The following is a 21,000-nucleotide window of genomic DNA, read 5'->3' as shown; positions in this document are numbered from 1 at the left end:
ATACTTCAAGGACACAATACTTAAGCACTTTCCTGAAGTGGTATAAATAAATACAGACAGAAAGAATTGCTGGTATATACAACATTGAAGAGCCCGAAATAGACGTAGTGAACTGTGGTTATAAAAATAAATTTCTAAAAAGAAGAGAGAAGAGAAAAGGAGACGAATGTTCTAATCTTACCTTCATCATAATCTTATTAGCATTTCTCAGTGAGTAGTTCAAGTATCAGTCTATACTCTTATGAATCTGTCTCATAAATATGTCAAGTGCAAAGTATAGTTATTTTAATAGTCTGTGTTGGTGGGCCATCATGGATTTAATTAAGAGACAACTAGTGTATGAAATATGACACAAAAGCACCAGACTAAATGGAGAAATGTTTTACTGCAGACTTAAATCAGGTCCACAGAAGTAATGATGATCTGGCCTTAGAAATCCTACTTAAATTTAATTAATGCGGACCAGTACAGACCTGTTCATATAGGAACAAAAAACAGCAGCATTAAAAATAATGATTTAAGCTATACTGTGTTATTTATAAAGACATTTGCATTATCCCCAACTGCATTATGTTATTTATAAATGTGTGTTGGTCTGTGGCTCTTCAATTAATTTTAAGAGGCTGAAAAGGCAAGTCCAGAAAAAACTATTAAAATACTGTCAGCTGCTTTTTGTATTCTCTCCAAAATAAAACCTTCATTAAGGTCTTAAGTCTTATTTTGGAGGTTCTCTGGACACTCAAATCATGATGCTACAAAACTGTAGATACCCTTCTAAGTCTGCAATGAAAACTGTATTATTTTCCATCCAAATCTTCTCATCTCCTCTTTCTCCATCTTTCTTGTCCTGTCTTCTCAAAAAGCAGAAGCACAGTCAGCACTATAAGCAGGCAGGATGAGATCTTCCAGCACTGCACAATCCTTCCTGCTACCATTTTGGTGCAGTGTTTTGACTTCCTAGGAAATCTGGCAAGGTACAATGGTTTTCAGAACTAATGCAAGTGCAAATTCCCTACTACTTCTTTGAGTTTAATATGATTTTAGAAAGAATCCCCTAATTTCATTAAACTATTCCAGTAGCTCAATCCTAGCTTGCAAAATCATTGACAGACAACAACTTCGGTTGCACTGAAGTTGAAAGGAAGGCTTATTATTGATTTACATAGGCACAGAAGTAGATTCTAAACAGATGCAGTTATGCATATACCTGTCTGGCAGTAAGAATTGATACCTTGGTCAACTATCAGGATTATGTTATGTACAGTTTCATATCTAAGAATTCTCATTTTCTTAATCTGATCCAGAAGGTACCAGTCATTGCATGTTAATTTTTTTGAGTGGCTACCAGTCATTTAGATCTAAATAACCTTTAATTGGTTGGTTGCTTGAGCAGGCCATTAAAGTATTCATAGATTTTATTAACCTTTTATTACTATAGGAGGAGAAAAAAGGCAGTGCCAGAAAGCATCATTAAGTGAACCTCATCCCTATTTTCAGAAAACTCTGAGCTGGGGACTCTAGCTGCTCTCCAAACACCATAATTTGGACTGCCAGGAATGTAATAAAAACTGTAAATTGACACAAAAATGAAAGTGCTTGGGAGAAATAAATTCATAACTACTTTTATTTTTTGGTGAAGAAAACATCAAAGGTTTGCAACTCAGCCTGGAAGGCAAAAATGGATAAAAGGAGAGTGCCTATAGTTTCAAAATATTTTTCTCTTTAATGAACAGTTGAAAATATCCATAAATCTCTTCCAGTATCACTGTATTTAAAAAGCAGTCAAGTCTTTTGTGCCTGACATGTTTATAGTAAATCTATTCTCATCTGTCGTGTTTGCATAAATTGTCCAAAAGTTCATCCTGTCTTGGCTGTCTTTCTGTATTCATTAGTCATTTTTTGAGTAAATGAAGGGAAAAAATGCCCAGAAACTCAGGTAATGCATAAGAACCAGACTTCTGATGACTAACAAGGCAAATACAACTTTATTCAGTTAAATTTACAGAAATTTGTTTCTTATTGCCAGGGATGAACTAAACAGTATGAATTATGTGTACAAGTGTGTAGTAAATAAATATAGGCAATCAGAAAGAAATTCTGAATAATATATGATAAGGTAATAATGTAGTCCCAAACAAGCACTTACAGTGAACACCCACCTAATCAAAGAGCTCCTGACAGAGGTCTGGTGTGAGCCATCAGACGGATTTAGGATACCTTTGCACCTTACTCTAATAGTAAAATTTACAGTGCAGCAGCACGATGTCAAAGCCAATCTTCATCTTCTTTCTCAGTAAGTGAGACATACGTTACAAAAACAAAGAAGTACTGCCATCCGGTACAGCCTGAAACACAGGGCTGATTGATGCCCCCGGGAAAAGATGAAGGAAGGGTGACTTGTTTTTTCCATGGGATGGAAGATTGAGGTGCCAGGGGTGTAAGGGCCTGCCCCTCACCTCTTGCCCCCTCTCTGCCAGCCATCCTCCCATCTGGCAGTTTGCCCAGCTCCCATGGCCTGCCTTTTGCTGCCCAGCGGCAGTGGCTGGGGGTGACCCCATGGCCTAGAAGCAGCACAAAATATTCACTTGATGAGAAGGGATGAAGATCAAGGACATAATGTGGTCAGTTGCTCAAGTAATCAGGTGTACAGGTAAGAAACAACCACACAACTGCACCACAGCCAAAGAAACAAAGCAAAAGAAACTTTCCAGTCTAGACTACCATGGAATCAAACCTGAAGATGTGCAGACAGAAATTTGCTGTGGCCTACTCAGCACACAACACGCTCATTAGATTTACGAGTAGTAGGGCACTGTATCTCTTTGCCCCAGGGAACGTTTTCTGTGATTGCCATTAAAAGTCTTGTTGACGGTGGATTTTTTTGCTGAAGTGCAAATATACAATGGTTTTGTAAGGAGTTTTATATAGAAGGTTACATTCACAGAAAGCTACCCACACCTCTGTATCAGAAACAATTTGCAGAATTAAATATTTAACAAACGAGTTTGAGATCTGCAGTGATTAAATTATTGAGGTAATTAGCACAATATTTAAGGTTAATGTTCACAGGTAGGTTAATTATATCCTTTCCCAAATTCCTGTTTTCATTTCACTTGATACAAGTTTCAATAACAGTGAAAGTGAGACCACAGTTACAGAGATGGTAGATGAAGCAGCACGTATCACCAAAGGTATCAAACAATAAACGTACGCTTCTGAGAGAAGTTTCCTTCAGCACCAGGTCTTAGAGCTTTATATAAATCATGTACCAACAGTTCTCTTGTCTTCTGGAGTGAACTTGAATAATACTTCAGATCTGCATAAAAAAAACAACAAAAATTTTCTACAGGACTTGCGGGATTTCTTAGCTTGCAGTCTTCATACAGCTCTTGCATTAATTACAAAAGAGATAGTGTTTAATGCTTTATATTGAATTCAGTCCACATGCACAACTCCTATTTGCAATATTGCAGACCATAAACAACATACAGCGCTGAAATTCTCTCTGATTGGACTTCAGTGAGGTTACGCCACATCTACTCTAATGAAATTACAGTAAAAATTTGCTTCGATTATCAGCAGAATGCCTGTAAAGAATAAAGAAGGGATTCAAGTACTACAATGAAGTTTTAGGAAACTGCTCAATGCTTACTCATGCTGAGACAATAGGACTGTGCACCCTCATTTACTTACATAAAGCAAATATCTTCTGCTTTTCCTCAGATTGACTCCCAGACCAGCATCTCTTCACACAGGCTCCTCAGAAGAGTGATCGCTGCACAGCCAGGCCCGGTCTGTTCATCTTCTTGTTTCCCTTTAACATGCTGTAATAAAGCTGTTATTGAAAAAGGGAAACAGACTCATTGCTCTCCGGGGGAAGAAGGAAGCCATGACTGTAAGAGACAGAAGAATAAAATGTTTTGTGCAGAATTTACCATTTTGCTGAGCAGAAGGATGAATCTGGAAGTCTACAAAGGATGTGCTTTTTTCCACTGTTATGACTATAAAAATCAATCTTCTGTGTAGAGGAACAAATCTTTTAACTGTAGCTAGGAAGAACATCTCATTTTCACATTTCATGATGTAAGAAATTCATAACAGCCTAAATTGCAAATTTGATTTTTTTTAATGCAGAATTGTATTCATCGCTTATTTTATTATTTAATTAATATCTTATTTTTTTATTTTATTGCAGTATGGTGCTGTTATTTTCTAAATAATTTGATTATTTTGCCACAGCATTGCAAAATGTGAACATGTTGATGCCTGCTGGACCCTGCTGATAAGCAGGCTTGCAAGAAAGGAGCCGGTGAAAATCAGTCTCTGTCCTTTTGAAAAATTAGTTGTAGTAGTTTCACACTTTTACTTTCCCAAATAGACACTGCAACAATTTTTCTTCCTTTCTTATTTATTGTTCACACCACTGCAACAAAAACATATGCTTCTCTATCCCACATACACACAGCTACAGATAGAGCCCTCTTCTGTATCATGTCAGTGGCAAGCACAAAGGTAGGGATGCTCTGGGCTGCACTGTATTTGCACAAGTGGCTGCAGTGAGTATACACGCAAGCAGAGAAACTGATTTATGAAAAGCAGTTTTAGATACCCAACCAGCAATTGTGTGCACAATTACTGTGATTACACATGTAATCATGGTCACTGTGCTTCCAAATGATGCATATGTTATTCTAAACATTCGCTCCTGTGTTACTAAAATTAATGGGAGCTTTTCTGTCAGTTTGTATTGATGGAGGATCAAGCACTGCATATTGTTAACAGTAGCCGTGATATATCCAAAACCACTTGCAATTTTTGCATCCAAAATGCTCACTTTTCATTGCTCCTCCAATTAATAAAAGAGAGAAGGACAAAGTTTTTTAGAATGTGTAAGTGTATATTTATTATGCATTCACAAACAAATTATCATTTTTGAATAGGCTTCTGGGTTTGACTCTAACTCCATTGATATTAAAAGAAACAGGAGTCTGTATCAAGTTCCTCCTTTAATGTTTCTGCTTAGTTTAGGTCACAGAGCTGTGTGTACATCTGTTGATGGCAAAATCTTTCACTTTTGACTGTCTTGGCTTTCAAGAGTTAACTGGCATTTTGTAGAGAAGATGCTGTGAGATACAGTAGGCATGGTGATAGGTAGTATTTCACATCTAGTCTTTGTCCATGTTCTAACAATGTGCATCAAATGTCTTACTATTGTCTCTTTTTCAGATTAGTTTACAGCCCTGTAGTTCCAGCTGTTTTATTCTGAAACTCTAAAACCCTATCACTAGGGAGTTCTGTGTAATTGACCATAATATGCACCACATTATCCATTTCAGGAACTGTGCTGAAAGACAGCAGCAATAAGGGGTTTTCTAAAGGCAGTCTGGTTTACACTAATGGATCTAACAGGAAGGAAATGCAATTTGAAAGAAGCTGATGCATATGTTCTATTGTTGAATATAATGTTTGATTTAATTATTAACTGTCTGTGATGGAAAGTCAGATCCTGCTCAGTTCTGCTTACAGTTTGGTACTCTGCTACCGGTGAAAACAGACAAGATTCAGTCTGAGGATTTAAGAGTCCTTTGTAAAATGTTGACGTTTAATTGTGCTTTTCTAAACTGTCAGCTGAGGAGCCTCATTCACATGCTTCTTCCATAAAGGCTCGCTTACTTTTATCAATCCAAAAATGCAATATGGAACCTGACTCTTCCTTTTTTCATTTGCGTAAATCAGGAGATTATTCAAGTTAATGAACTGCTGTCATTATTTAAATAAATACCATCTGAATTGAGTTTATATTCACTGCTGTTCCTGAAATTTTTTTTTCTTTAAATGCATTTTGTGTTGCATACATAGCACTGCAATCAATCTCCTCCCTTCTCATTTAGAAAATGCACAGTGGACCCACAGTAAGTTTTAGGAAGGAGTTAAAAAGTGCTGGCATAACTTTACCTATCCTTCTTTTATCAGAGACAGAGGATTTGGCAGCCAATTTCAATCCAATTCTATTATTGGTGTTTTGTAATTTCTAGTAAATTGTTGCATTGTGTTGCAGAGGTCCTTAATTCCATGTGTGGGCGTTAACATGGTGTAAGGAGTGAATTCATTATGAAGATGTCTTACCTGAAAATCCATTATTCCTTTCCTCACCATGGTGACTCCTATCAAACTCACACATAGCGTAGTCTGGAAAGAAATAGGCATTCATGCTAAACTGCTGCATTTTCAGAGGAGTTTAAAGGTAAAAATCACAGCTCTCTTGCATGATTCAGACAAAAACAGTCATTTAACACCACCAGAAAAAACAAAGTAATTGGGCAAGGTAATTTCAGTTTTGCAGTTTATATCGGTCTGGTGAGATTATTATCTCTGACACTATCTTATGCAGATGCAGGACTGGAGCTGATATTAAACAATAGTAATGATATTTGGAGTTCATCCAGTATGATCTTCATTGTTTGTGAGAGTGGCTTCCACATAGTTATTTGATCCATAATTTCTCATCTTTCATTAAACATACATTCCTACATACACTGCACGCAGCTCTGTGGGATGCATTTTCCTTCGCAAAGTCAAAAGGGATTGGTTACATTTCTCATTAGGATGAGAAATTAAGTTCCCAGAAAATACACTACCACATCTCAAACGCTTAATTGATTTAGACAGATTAAGAGAAAATAGAGACCCCCCTTCACAGTGTATTCCCATTCTTGGTGTCAATCAGCAGGCTTCAGTCAAAGAGCTGCCACTGCAGCAAAATCCATCTCAGATTAATCCGAAGAATTCTGCTTGTAATCTGTTCTCAGCTGTACGGATCTGAGAAGATTTCAGAGCTTCTTAAAAACCTCACATATTTTGAATATTTTGATTTAAAGAAGTATTTGACATCTGAGATCAAAACACACCCAAGCTGCTTTATTTCCTGACTCTCACCAACGAGGATTTCTGCTGGGTCTTTTCTGAGTCAAAAATACCACAAAACCAACATTTCTTGCCCTTCTTCAGGACACCTGCTTGCCACAAACCAACAAATGCCAAGATACGCGATTTCTTTTCAAAAGTGAATCAAGCTCAACACAGGTGTGAGCCAAGGTCAGCTCTAGCTTTGGCTACAGCTTTCTCTTAGTTTCACCGTTACTCCCATTCCTAATTAAAAGTTTATTGAAGCACTTTGCATACTTTACCGTATTAAAGAAGCAATTATCAGAGTGAAAACAAAAACTGTCAATTCTGAAAATAGCTTGGACTGTTCATGTGTCATTCTCAGTATATGCTGAAATATCCAGAAAAACGTGGCTCACACTGTGGATTGCACCAGATACCCACACACACACAAGTAACCCTCCCTCCGCCTTCTCCACCCGAGGCTCATTTTTTGCAAAACACACACATAGAATTGAGCTGTGCTTTCTGCCAGTGGAGTGAACTACGATGGAGCAGAGCACAAAGGAGTCTATTTTTTCTGTGGCATACATAGGATTTTCCCGCAGAGCACAGTGTGAGAATTAGGATCAGATGCTCCTTGTCACCCGCACATTGCAGGCTCAGGGGGAAGCAGGCTGGTTCTTATTCATGGATCTCATGACCACACCTCAGGTAAGGCCCCATGTAAATTGAACATTTGCAAATCAGGAGTACCAAATTTTTACCCAGCTCCTGCCAGCTCATCCTCCTGTCTCAGCCGTGCCAGAACTCGTCCTGCCTGAGCCGCCAGTGCTCCTATGCCATTAGAGTTGGTGCTACCAGTTCACATTCCCTTCTCCTTCTCAATGTGCAGCTCCTCACACTGTCTGTGCTTTGTCTCCATCTTGAAGTACTACCCTGTACAGCTCACACATATCCAAGAGGGAGACTGAAAAGGATGTTAGTGGCTACACACAAGGGCAATTGAAAAAGCATGCTATGGAAATCATATTCATAGGGAAAAAAAAATGAACTCACACAGGTGTTTCACTACTTCTGCTGTGACTCCTCTAGGCATCAAAACAGGTGAGTTTGCTGCATGCTAATCAGGAAAAAAGAACATCTGAAATATGCATCTGCACATGAGCATCTGTGCAGAATTTCTCCAAAGCAGTTCTCTAGTGCATTTCTTTTCCTATGTGGGCCTCTTTTGTACTTTTTTGTGCCAAGAGGCTTATTTTGTATAGGTGAAGAGACCCACATCCACCAGCCATCAGGGAGTGCTATTAATATGCAACATCTTGAATGCATGAGCTGAATGACAAGCTGGCAGAGTTTGAGACTGTGTGGTCCAAGTTTATGTCTCTCCCTGAAGAGGTGAAAAGCCCCTTCCCCATATCTCTGCCAAATTGTGCCAGAGCTAAAAGAAAGAAGAATAGGCAACCTATTATTTATTTATTTATTTATTGCTTCTCTCTTCCTAATACCTTATTTTTCCTAGCCGCAGTCAATGTGAATTGGCCTGTATCACACAGGTTGCTACTGTTTAATTTCAAAACAGATCACAATAGCAGAGCTTGTGGTTTTGCAAACTGTGGAACAAATCAGAAATATCTGTTAAGACCTCTCATGCATGTGCTGTTTTTTTGGATGTGTGAACACTCTCCATGTTGTGTCCCTAAAATACTGAGTTAAATTATGGTCTTAACTATGTAAACAGGCATGTTTACAGTTTTCTTTTAGTTGCCCAGTGTCACCATGCAAGGCTTAACTTGCCTACATTTTCAGCCTATATTATTACATGCCTGCATAGGTAAAAAGGGCAATCATGGTATTCTGAGTAACTTTGTCCTATCACCAACTGCTCAACTTTGAGGCATTAAGAAAGAATTAGAGAAACAAATAGACATAAATTAAAACAATTGCTTCAGAATTCTGCGATAGAAGAGAGAGAACTCAGATGGGCTGGCATATGTCCACCTAGCCTAATGGCAACATCTAATATGTGAGTAGGACTGAAACAAGCCCATCCTGGACAGCTTCCCTTGGTGGGGTATTCCCACTGAGTCCAAGCGGAATGGCTTTCCACCTGTGAATGGCAGTGTGGAAGCATGCTCCAGCTTTGCTTTGGGATCTCACAAGCCAGGAATTCCAGACCAGCAACCCGTCAGAAACATCCTTCTTGCTGGAACATGGTCTGATCAGCACAGTCTACCCCAGCCTCCATGCAGAGGTACCAACAGAAACAGCAAACTGGCCTTTTTCAGATACCAGCTGTTAACCTGGCATCCCTGCTTCCCTCTGTGCACGCCTTTGTCATTCACTGAATCTCCGCCTGCTGAACAGCTCTTGGAATGAGTTAAAATGACTTTTGGGATGTTTTCTCTTGCCTTAAAGGACTCATCTGCTTTGCTTTTTTTCCCCCAGTCACAGCAAAACATAGAAAATGATCTACCCAGAAAATATGAAAAATGGTTTCTATGTAAATTGAAGGCAATGTCAGACAAATTAATTTGTTAACTTGATGTCTAAAAAATCATTTCATATTCCACACTTACAACTCATACTCTTTCTTATTTTCTACATAGTTGATCCTCTTTTTAACTGCTGCAACCATTTTTCACCATTCCACAAAGCAGGCTCAACTTTAAAGTGATCAATCACAAGGGAAATATCATCCTTTATTCCTTTGTATGAGACTTAAGTACTATCCCTTTCCTGAGAAAATTTCCTAGTATCTTACACAAGCAAAATTCCTTTTGATTCAGCAGTGAGGGGTCATTGGGAAGGTCAGTGCTAACAGAGAAACAAAATTACTAGTCAAAGAAACCATTTTGTGGAGCAATGTGAGAAAAACAGAAACTTAGATTTGAGTTTGGTAATGTTAAAACATATTTATGAATACATATTTTTGTAATGTTATTGAAAATATGTCTTTTTTCAAAAATCACTCATACAAATGTATTAAAATTTAAATAAGATCAAGAACCTCACAAAATAGACAATCTATTGATAGGCTTCAGCATGGGCATACAGGAGAGGCCAGCAAAAAGCCCTCACTTGTACTTGAAATTTAGGAAGTATTGATTTTGAGCAGCTTGCCCGCACAAACAGTGAAGATATTTTCCAGCAGAAGAGTCACCGGGGTAATTTAAACTTGGGCTGATACATCTTTGTTGTTGTGTGCATGTAACCTCCTGTGAGATCACAGACTGATGCTAGGCGCAGGCCTTCCAAAGAAGCAAAAATCAAAGCTTTGAATCATGCATTCATGGGCTTCTTGCTGAGAGAGAACTGAAATAATTTTAAATAAAATTCCTAGGTATTGAATAAACACTGTGGCAGCATGGTTAGCAGCAGCAGAAGCCAGCGGTCCCAGGCTGCTGCCCTGCATCATGCGGGCCCAGGGCAAGCAGCCTCTGCAGCATCAGCACCTGCAAGGCTTGTGGCTACCAGAGGGACCTGCTCTGCATGAACCCACATACCCTGCTCAGGCTGTCCTCTCGTGCCATTGCAGCAGGGAACACCTCTCCTCTGCACTTGCTGTTGGCAAGACAGCTGTGGATTTCCTTAAAATAAGAGGCCTGGAAATAGAAGGATATTGATTTAGGTCATCTTGTCAATCACAAGAAAGAACATCCCAGTAGGTATTACTTAAAGAGTATGTGTAACAGGATGCCTTTGTTTCTAGAGACCAGTGGATATAGCTATTTTTAATGCTGGTCAGATGAGCTACAATCTTCCAAAAATTTCATCTGAGACAAAATATTTTGCAGGATTTAAGCAAGACCAAGCAAAACAAGTTTTTGGCTGGGCCAAAATAAATTGGTTTCACCAACAGCTTCACTGGCACCTTGCGTGGCAGCAGCAGCTGGAGGGGATGCTGAGCAAGGCACTGCCCAGCTGGGCTGAGCTTGCAGAGCACCTGGGCTCACAGCCCTCCCACACTGCTGTTGGCACCTGTATTGCCCAGGTTCCCGACTATAACATGGCAAGATAGCTGCTTTTTCTGAAATGCTACTCAAAGAATCACAGAATCATTAAAGTTGGAGAGACACTAAGATCACCTAGTCCAGCCATCAGCTCATCACCACTTCACCGCTAACCATGGCTCTCTGTGCCTCATCTTTGCTTTAAAAACCTCCAGGGAAGGTGATTCTGCCACCTCCCTGGGCAGCCTGTTCCCACAGTCCACCACTATTTCTGAGAAGAAATTTTTCCTACCATCCAATGTGAACTTCCCCTGGTGCAACTTAAAGCCATTACCTCTTGTTACTGACACAGGTCAGCAGCCTACCACCATGTGGATCATGCTACATTACTCCCTATGCATAGCAGAAAAGACACTGCCCACCCAAGGCCTGCAGCACCACAGTCCCTAGCATGTATGGCCAACACTGGCACTTGCTGCCAGCACGGACTGGGCAGCACAGGGACACACAGCACAGGGCTGCACAGCCAGGGCCACCAGACCCATGGCACAAAGGACTGCCAAGCAGCTATACCGAATATAGCTTCAAAGCAGAAAAACTACCAAGGACCTCCAAAAAATAGAAACAAAAAGGTCCTTTTAATAGTCCTACACAGCTCTTACCATGAGCTCTAAATGCTTAGTGAAGAAGTGACCTTTACAAAATTATTGTTTATGATACCTAGATGTGTGCCAGCATAGGCACAGAGAGTATTCCAATTTATTTAAAAGGTTACATATCAAAACTGAATATGCAGTACAACCATGTTATCACATTGTATAGCTTTTACACAAGAAATCCTATCCTTTGCATGCATGCCTTCTAGGCACTTGGGCTAAATTCCTTCAGTATCAAAACTAGAGATGAAGTAAAATGTAACAAAATAATTTATTCATTCTTATTTTCTTGTTTATGAATTGTCTACAAACCTCTTAGAAACCTCCCCAGATAATTCCTAGTTTCAAATTACTCACAAATTTCTTGCAATAAATAATTTTCTAGCTTGCAGACTATTCAAACATGGGATTCAAGGTGCTCAGCACCTTTGCAAGCGAAGCATGCTGAATAATTCAGTTGTCTGAGTTTCAGAAACCTGATCTGATTTCTTTCAAGCTGCATGACCCTCTTAGGGTACCTTATGCATCATAAACAACCTTCCCCCACCCGCTGTGCATTGGAGGCTCTGGCTTTGCCGGCTGAGGGGATGACCCAGCCCACCCAACACCTGCCCTCAAGCTGGCTCTAGAACTGAGTGGGAGCAGTGCTCTCCCTACACAGTACTTCAGTTCTTCAGTCCCCAAGTAAGAAAGTACCCAAACCAGCCACAGAGAATGTGCTTTTCATTTGACAGGATAAAAGATGAAATCAGGACATGTTCCAGCAAAATAAATGGCTAGGCTCTTAGAATCTCATAATCATTAAGTAAATTTGGAAAACACCACTCGACCATCTAGCCCAACCATCATCCGATCCCACCATCCCTGCTAAACCATGTCTCTCAGTGCCACATTTTCACATTTCTTGAAAATCTCCAGTGACGGTGACTCCACCATCCTGGGCATCCTGTTCCTTAATACTCCGAGAAATTTTTTTTCATAATATCAAACTTCTTACGCACTACACTGGTGAAACTCAGAAAAATAAAAACTAAACAAAAATTTAAAAAGCAAACAAACAAAACCAAACCAAAAACAAAATTATAGATTGCAGTTATTAACAAACACCCTTCCTTGCCCTGGCAAGATCAGCAGCACAGTGGGCTGCTGCAAATTTTGCCCAGGCTATTCACCCCCAGCAGTGCTCCTTCCTTCCTTGGGGTGTTTCAGCTCACCTCCTCTGAGCCAGCTCAGGGTCCCACAGCAACTCCGCAGGCTCCTGGAATCTTTACATGTCACAGTTCAGGTCTTAACCTGTTCTACCCAGCCCACAGAAGGGTCAGGTATACTCTCTTAGTGTCTGGGATACAAACATCAATGTGCCACACAGGACACGTCCTGTCCTTGTACTCACACACTGACAGGTTTCTCCCCCTTGTCACAGAAGAATTCCTCAACTGTCCCTTCTATTGTACTCCTTAATATGAATATTTTTTGCAGGTCATCCTGCAAGCCACAACACACTCAAGATCACGAGATCACGCTTAAACTTGATATACCACAAGAACTATTTTATATAAACATCTTATTGGATTTAGAGCTTCTTACAAGTTAAAAGAAACTTATAGAAACCACAGATCTCATTTTGGAGTCAAATGACAGTAATCGATCACATGCATAGTGCTTTTTCTAAGCTACTTCAAATTATCAGCCTCTCCACTCTATCATGACTCCTGTGTCTTAAGCAGTTAAAAACACCCAACTACTTTCTTAAAATGATTTTGACTGGACATAGTCATGGAAAATACTGGTGACAATTTCCTGACAGCACAAACGAGGAGAAGCCAGATTCTAAGATTCACTTCATGCTCAACTACAGTGTTCAATACATTAAAAAAAGAAAATCCTGAAATAGAAATCCACACTGTTTCTTATCTTCTTACATTTGTTCTTCTCATTTGTTTCTTCTCCTTGATGATTCCCACAGTTAACAAAGCAAGGGTTCATCAATGGTCTCCACACAGACAAAACCTACCTTGTGTCCTTCAGATATGCAACATGGTGTGAAATTCAAGTCTCACAATTCTAAGAATTTGTTGCTAAGCATTTATTTTCTGTATCTGAAAAGTCTAATTGAAAATTTGTCTTTGCAAATATTCATGAAAGTTAATTTCAAGTGCTTATATGCTCACAGACAGCAAATTCACCAGAAGTCATAGACATGATCAATTTGGAGTTCATTCCTGAATTGTAATGAATATTCATAGACATTTTCAACTATTCCTTTAACTTCAGTAGAGACTCATCAGCACTCATTTGCACCTTGTTTTTATTAGTGCAAATCGGGACTAGAAACACTGAAATCAATAGTTAAAATTATCTGGAAAATGCTTAAAGAGCAGAATTGAGCCATAATTTCTTATCTTCAAATTGAATAAATCTCATTTCTTTTTTATTAAAAGCTGAGAATAATCTGTGATCTTCTGAAGTTATTGTTCTGCTGTCAGCTAGAACTATTTATATGCTCTGATACCAAACACTTCTTTACTTCTTCCCAATCCCTAAAAAATTATTCATCTGCAATATTTTTCCCCATTTCCTTGGATTCAGTTTAAATAAAATTTATAAATCTCTAATAACATGATCTGAGTTGGTTTCAAATACTGCAAAGTTGAATATTAAGAATTCTTTCATCCATGAAAACTTTGACAAAATCAAGAAAATGGTGGAAAGTATTTTAGACAACAAATGTAAAAGGTTGCCAGTCACTTCATTGTTGAAACACTTTCCTAAGGAGCAATAATAGTAATACCTATCAGATTACTTACAAGTTTCAAGTTGCTCGTGTGACTTGCTCTATGACAATCGTATGACAAAATTTTAAAATCACACTGTTTTGAAAAGCTTTAGACCTGGAACTTTCCCTTCTTCACATCTTATGATTTATTATTTCTCAGTTTGAATGAACTCGGCCATTCCTCATTTTTCTTGACTTTAAATTTACCTTGAAATTTTGGGATGACTCCTCAAGCTGTTTAGAAAGCTGGGACTGTATTAAAGGTTGCATTTTCAAAGATATTCTAGATGATTTAGAAGTATAAAGGTCTATTGACTTGTAGGCTTCAAAATACCTTAGTCATTTTTTATAAGGGGACCATATGTCTGGGGTTACTTGGCAATTTCAGCTTTCTTCGCAACATTATTTCATCAAAGTGATGCACAATGACATACATTGAGTTACATCACAAAAGCTAACAAAGGTAATTATGTTAGAGCTAATCAGGCTTGTGCTCTACCACATCAGACAAAACCCCTTCTGAAACGCCAGTGATGAACACGATGCCAGTCATTCTTGAAGACTAACTATGCCCTTCTTCATCCTTTCTCACAGAAAACAATGTGAAAAAATGTCTTTTAAAAGTGTATTCTCCAGTATTGCTGTACAGTGTAGAAGTCATAGATGCAATATTCGTAGTTATTGTTTGCATTTATATGGAGCTAGTTCTTTCCCTACAAAAGAGTTCTCTTGAAACTCTGGGCACAAAACCAAAGCTAAGAAATCCAAAATGAAGTAGAGATGGGCTTTTTTCTTTTTTTCTTTCTTCTTTTTTTTTTTTTTTTTTTTTTCTTTTCTTTTTTTAGGTGGAACCATTTTTGTTAGATTATCCTAACATCTAAAATCAATATTTTTCTCCCTACTTACTCTTTTTCAGTGCCCAGCTTCTGGGCATGTTTTATACAAAGCAAAGTGAAAGGTTTGGCTTTGAAGTCGCAGAAAACTCACTGGCCAAGTGCATCAGCAATTCACAGAAATACACATGAAGGCATAGAGCAGATATTTGGTACAGATCAGAGAAACTACAGAAGCCACTCTTTCAGTTCAGACTCATTTATTAGAAAGAATTGACATGATACTCTTTGTTAGAGCCCCTGCTATATTACTTACAGAACAACAGGTCAAACTTTATGAGTAATTTCTATTCCTGCCTTTTGCAGATGCAAAGGTCTTTACCACAATTGGATCATTTACCTCCCCAGTGATAAGGCATTGTAATTCCATCCAGCCTGATTGCTCTTCACCTTTATTTCTCAGATCACATTCTCCTGTTTTGCAATAATCACTAATTACCTACAATTCTGAAAATACAATCAAAACATGACATTTATTTCCTTGAATTTCCTTCTGTGTTGGAACACTGTGACATGCATATACTTCTGATGCTGACTGATTAGATAAGATACACCTTAGTTGAGGAACCTGCTTTAAAACAGGCTTTAATTCTGACTGCAAAATTATGCAATATTCTTCAGTACAAATAGCTTCCACCCTTGTCCACTTTCCTTCCTTATTCTCCCCGTAGCCATTTACTCAACCCTGAGGCTCTGAAGATTGTAGTAGCTGTTAGTCTACATGAAGAAACTGTTACACTCACACCAAATATGATATGCAAATACTCCATTGTAATTCATCTGTTTCTTTAGGCTAATTTATATTTTAATGAATTTGGTCATTGGGAATTCAAGTACTTTAGCTTCAAAAATAGAGCTTGTTGAAAACCTTTTGCTGAAAGATAATTTTCAAGCAGGTTTTTAGCCAGCTCAAATCATTGCTGCCTTATTTAGCGGAACAACACTTCAATAAATAAGACAGAAATGTGACTTAATATAATAGCCCTTAATCTTGCATGTGAGATACAGAGATAGCAGAAAAACCATTGCACAAATAGGATAATAGTCAAAACTTCTGAGGTACTGTGTAGTTACAAACCACCTTCTGAAAATTATTCTAAGATGACTTTGTCATTATTTTGTTGCGAGAGTAGCTTTTTTTCCCAGAAAATCATTGAAATTAATTTCAAAAATGCCATCAAGATTTAATAGACAAGCTCTGCTCAAGCAGCCGCAGGAATGGAATGACAGGAACAGCCATAAGGCGAAAGCAGTGGTGCCCTGCCTGGAGTCACCACGGCTGATGGGCGTTTGGTGGGGATATTCAGAACTCACCTGGTAAAGCAAATTCTGACATTAAAATTTCCTTGGGCAGGGATTTAAGCCTTGCCCGCACTGGGTGTGGCACTGTCTAGCTGATCCTTCTGAGTTCACACAAAAGCTTAAAGGCAATTTTCCTATAGAAAAGCACCAAATTTGCATTTCACCTAGGCTGAATTTAGTCTGACGTCTGTACAAACCAGATTTTCCATGGGCAACACTCAGCTAAAGGAAATCTGAGCTTCTAAAGAAACCCCTCACACAACGGACATTTTGGAGCTCATTCATTCGCGGGGGATTGCTGACGGGTGCTGCCTGGAAGCCTGTGGCCAGGCTCTAGTCCTGCAGGGTGGCAGTTGTTGGCTCTTTAAATAGATTACTTCAGTCTTGATGGAAAGAACATGCAGATTCAAGATCATACTCGGGAGGAGGGGGAAAGACAGAATGAGATTTAAGAGAGAGATCACTAACAAACCTCACATGCGGAAAACAATGGCAGTAAAATCCCAATGACAGAACAATCATTTATGTCATACCAGTTTGAGAGAGCATCGATTTAAATGGTGCAATCAGATCCATTTATTGCAAGAACTAAAAATACATGGAAACTGTGAAAGTAGATACAAATACATCCTTTGCTATATTTTAAACCAGTAGCATAGCTTTACTCAATTAGAATGAAATTCATCTTTTAAGAAATATCTAATTGGGTATGGTAAACTTATTTTATTTTAAAAGAAAGACATTGATGACTCCTAATTATACACATACGTGTTCCCTAAGTAAATTAGTTATTGTTAAAGCCATTAATGCTGAGCACGGCGTTATACAACAGTGTCATCTAGTGGTCAGCGGTCAGACTCCCCGCTTCAGCTGGAAGATGGGGACGGTCAATAAATAGGTAACAATGCTGTGCTCGTCTGTTTGTTTAAAAGATTGCATTGTTTCATATAGCTAAGTAAATCACCACTTATTCCATCCAATATGGTGGCAGGTATCTCAGCACGCTGACAGGAGGCACAGAAGGACCAATACTTGGGCACTGGGAAAAGGCAGGGCACGCCTATGCTACCCATCACTGAATGCAAGGGCTGTGCCAGGTGCTTCTGCCATGACAGCAACAAGGCAGGCTTGGTTTGTTCCTCTGCCTCCAGATTTGCTTTCTGAACTCCTTTTGCTCTAGATTTACTGCTCAGGTTGGGGAAGTTTGGGGCCAGCTGGGGGTGTACAGCAGAGAGCGGCCCTGGCATGCCCCAGCTACCCCTCATCACAGGGTTCAGCTCACCTCCTGGCTCAGGTTTGCAGTCCCTCACATTGAGTTCTTCTGCTTGACACCATGTGCCCCTGTTGTATCCAAGAAAGCTTGCTAATACTGTGTTTTTTAGCACCCAGCCAGCCTGCACTGGGGGAGGATGCTGTTAGCATGTGCTGCTTCCAATTGCCACATTTGAGACAAAACACACAGCGGAATAAATAATTGTATTTCACAAACCTGCATCCTGGAAGTGTTTTGTAACTGATGGGAAACAGAAAAAAGTAATGTGATAACAACACGCCTGAAAACCTATGCACCACCACGTCCCTGAACAATCTGCCATCAACATAGTTCCATATCTACTGGTAGATCACACTGCATCAAAAAGAAGAAATGTATATTCTAGAACTTGCTAAAATTTCTGGATAATGAAATGACATTGTGAGTGTAGTTTTGAGAGGGACACCTCCTACAGGATTTGGTAAAAGCTGTGTTCTGTTAGTTATAGACCTTTAAAATGCAATACTGATAACATACAGACACATAGAAAAAGTATTTCTCAGCTTATTTCTGTAACAGGTTATTCTTCCTCCCAGAAAAGCCTTGGGGCCTGATACTAGTGATCTTGACAAATCAGGACAATCTGACATCACAAAGTTGTCAGACTGGCAAGCTGTGATCTTTAAGATAACCAAACAAAATTCAGATTTCACCTCAGTTTGCAGTTTGCACTGTTTTTTTCCAGACGAGTCTACTAACTAACTTAACATTTTGCTGAAAGAATTGAACCCTTATTTCTTGACACAAAAATATTATTGAGATCATAAAAAGTCTGGATTAAATTTGGAATGTGTTGTTATGTTCCACAAAAAAAATTCAGAATATATTATACACAGATCTTCAGCATTAATCAATTGCAACCAGTGCTGTATTTAGTACTCTCCCTGATCAATGATATTATGAAAAGAAAGAAAGAAAGAAAGAAAGACATGGTAGAAATCAGCTTCTTTGTCAAGGTTTTTTGGAGGTAAGAAATAAATCAACGGCCAGGTTTAATGTATCAAACCTGATCTCAACCCAGTGTGGGCTTTTCCCTCTTCTCCACTGATGGGTCCACTTACCAGGATTTTTCTCTCAATCCAACACACCAATAAGGGCTTCACTAAGTCAGCATTCTTCGACTGGATTGTTCCAGTGATCAATAGAGAAAGGACAATGATTTATTTATAAAGCAGCAATGCAGCACTGCAAGAATTAATTCTCTTCTGGAAATGTTTCCATTTTATGCATTCCCCACATAAAGGAATGCATAGTAAACTTCAGTGCAGATCTGCAGTGCAAACCAAATCCTATCTGTATCCTTTCATTTGTTTCTCTTTTGAAGCATTCCTGTGCTTTGGGTTTTGTGTGCGTGTTGTTTTGCTTGTTTTTATTTTTTATTTTTAATGTAAAGCTTGTTTTATATCGATTTAGCAAGGAATAGGTAATAGCCATATCAATTTTCTCATAGTGAGATGTATCGGTAGAAAAACAGTTTTATAACTAGAAACAGAAATGACTAATCTATTGACTGTTACAAGCTATTCTGATTACACTTTATATAGATGATAAATAACATAGGCATGTTTCGTATTCGTTTCAGCTAATGCAGACAGCATTGTTCAGTAACAGAAAAGTCCATGTCTGCAGTATAACGTAATAGAAATTGATATTTTGCATAGGAAATGACATATATGTCTTGGAGTTTCCTATGGTGTAGATTATTACATTTGGAAGGAATAACATTCTGTTTTATGTTTTATGGCAATTTGTGAAAAATAAAAATGTATCTGAATCTTTAAAAAACAGAGCTTATAGCAATCTGAGCACATACTTAGAGTTTCACAAAAAGTAAATGGGATAGAAAGTATGTTTTACGTCTTCAAAAGGAGAATTTTCCCCTTTTGAGTTGCGTGTTTCTTCATAATCATCATTTTGCAATATAATGTCAGAATGAAGCACAAAAGGGATTTTTTTTTCCAACAATTGGAATTGCCATGGCAACACCCCAGATCTCAGTTAAAGTTTGGTCCTGTACAGATAGTCACATTAGCATTTGTTTTTGTGCTGAGTGCAATGCTGCATGTGAAAAGCACTTCGGTCTCTTTAGTTAAGTATATAAGGTGTAATTTGATTATTTCTGAAATCTGAACTGTAAGATTTTGACAGCTCAATAAAAGGCTTCATCTTGAAAATCATGTATTTTCAAAAATGACACAAATCATCAAAAGAACATCAGGTACAGCTATCAATACCAAGAGCAGTTGTTTGCATCTCTAATCTCAATTATGCTGAATTTGAGTAACTATCCACTGTCTTTTTTACAGCAGCTCTTAACTTTCCCAAACATGTTAATCCTGCTGTATTCACAAGCACAAATACACAGAGACAGGTGAAATTAAGTGATGCATTTAAGCTACTAAAGAATCAAAGAAACTATTTTTTCCAGACATCTTTATGAGGATCATTTCCTTCTACTATTGCATAGAATCAGTTGAAGGTAAATGCAGACATTTCTTCTCTGACACTTCAAAACCCTATCCAAGCTTTAAAGAAATTTAAATCCTTTAAATTAAAAATATTTCATTCTGGTAACTCTACATATCTGCAGAGCATGTACATGTAAAGGTATCTAGATGTGTTCATGAGGCTTTAACACCACTCTTCAGTTACGTAGAACAAGCTACCAGAAATAAAATACGGAGGGAGAATAAATGACCACACTAGCTGGAATTTGATTCCTCCCCAAGCAGAAAACAAAACCAGAAAATACTTTCTATCAAAGTAGCACATAGTTCATGTTTCAATTACTGATTTTTCAAATAGTGTGGAGATTGTTGTCTGAAACATGCTGGAAATATATAGAAGATAACTGGAATTGTTCCTAAATAAACTGGCCATTAAATAGGCAAAGTGCCAAAGTACCTAGTACAAATTTTGACAATTCTGATGAAAAAATAAATTATCTAAAATGCAAGATGAGACTGAAATCCTATTACAAAAAAAAAAAAAAAAAAAAAGAGAATTCAGAAGATTTAACCATTGGGCAAATGTTACGAACCACACAAACAACACAGTACAAATCTGTGGTCTTGGTATACTTAAGTAGATATTACATACTCTGGGAAACGTACAGAGAATAATGAAACAGAAATTACTTTCATGCAGAGAGGAAATAACTTAAAAAAAAGACCTGTATCTGCTTTCTCTTTAAGGGACAGCTGGATGAAGAGGACTGGCTGAG

At 38.4% G+C, this 21,000-nt stretch overlaps 1 long non-coding RNA gene across 7 annotated transcripts in view; it reads right to left on the bottom strand.

Annotated features, from left to right (window-relative positions):
* The window catches only part of LOC122181091, a 41,147-nt gene that overhangs the window by 5,038 nt on the left and 15,109 nt on the right, over positions 1-21,000 (bottom strand). For 6 of the 7 annotated variants that reach the window (XR_006179338.1, XR_006179336.1, XR_006179334.1 and 3 more), the window contains exons 2-4: positions 6,127-6,189; positions 3,694-3,893; positions 3,157-3,316 (exon numbers count right to left, since the gene is read on the bottom strand). This is a non-coding gene — a long non-coding RNA (uncharacterized LOC122181091). The remainder of the gene's footprint in view (positions 1-3,156; positions 3,317-3,693; positions 3,894-6,126; positions 6,190-21,000) is intronic. The other variant, XR_006179340.1, reaches the window with a different exon arrangement.

The sequence above is a fragment of the Lagopus leucura genome, unplaced genomic scaffold (assembly GCF_019238085.1).
Source record: "Lagopus leucura isolate 7727_CA_CO unplaced genomic scaffold, USGS_WTPT01 Super-Scaffold_100009, whole genome shotgun sequence".
In the NCBI taxonomy this organism is placed as follows: domain Eukaryota; kingdom Metazoa; phylum Chordata; class Aves; order Galliformes; family Phasianidae; genus Lagopus; species Lagopus leucura.
Note: the sequence above shows the minus strand (reverse complement) of the source record. Positions and strands in the feature narration are given on the sequence as shown.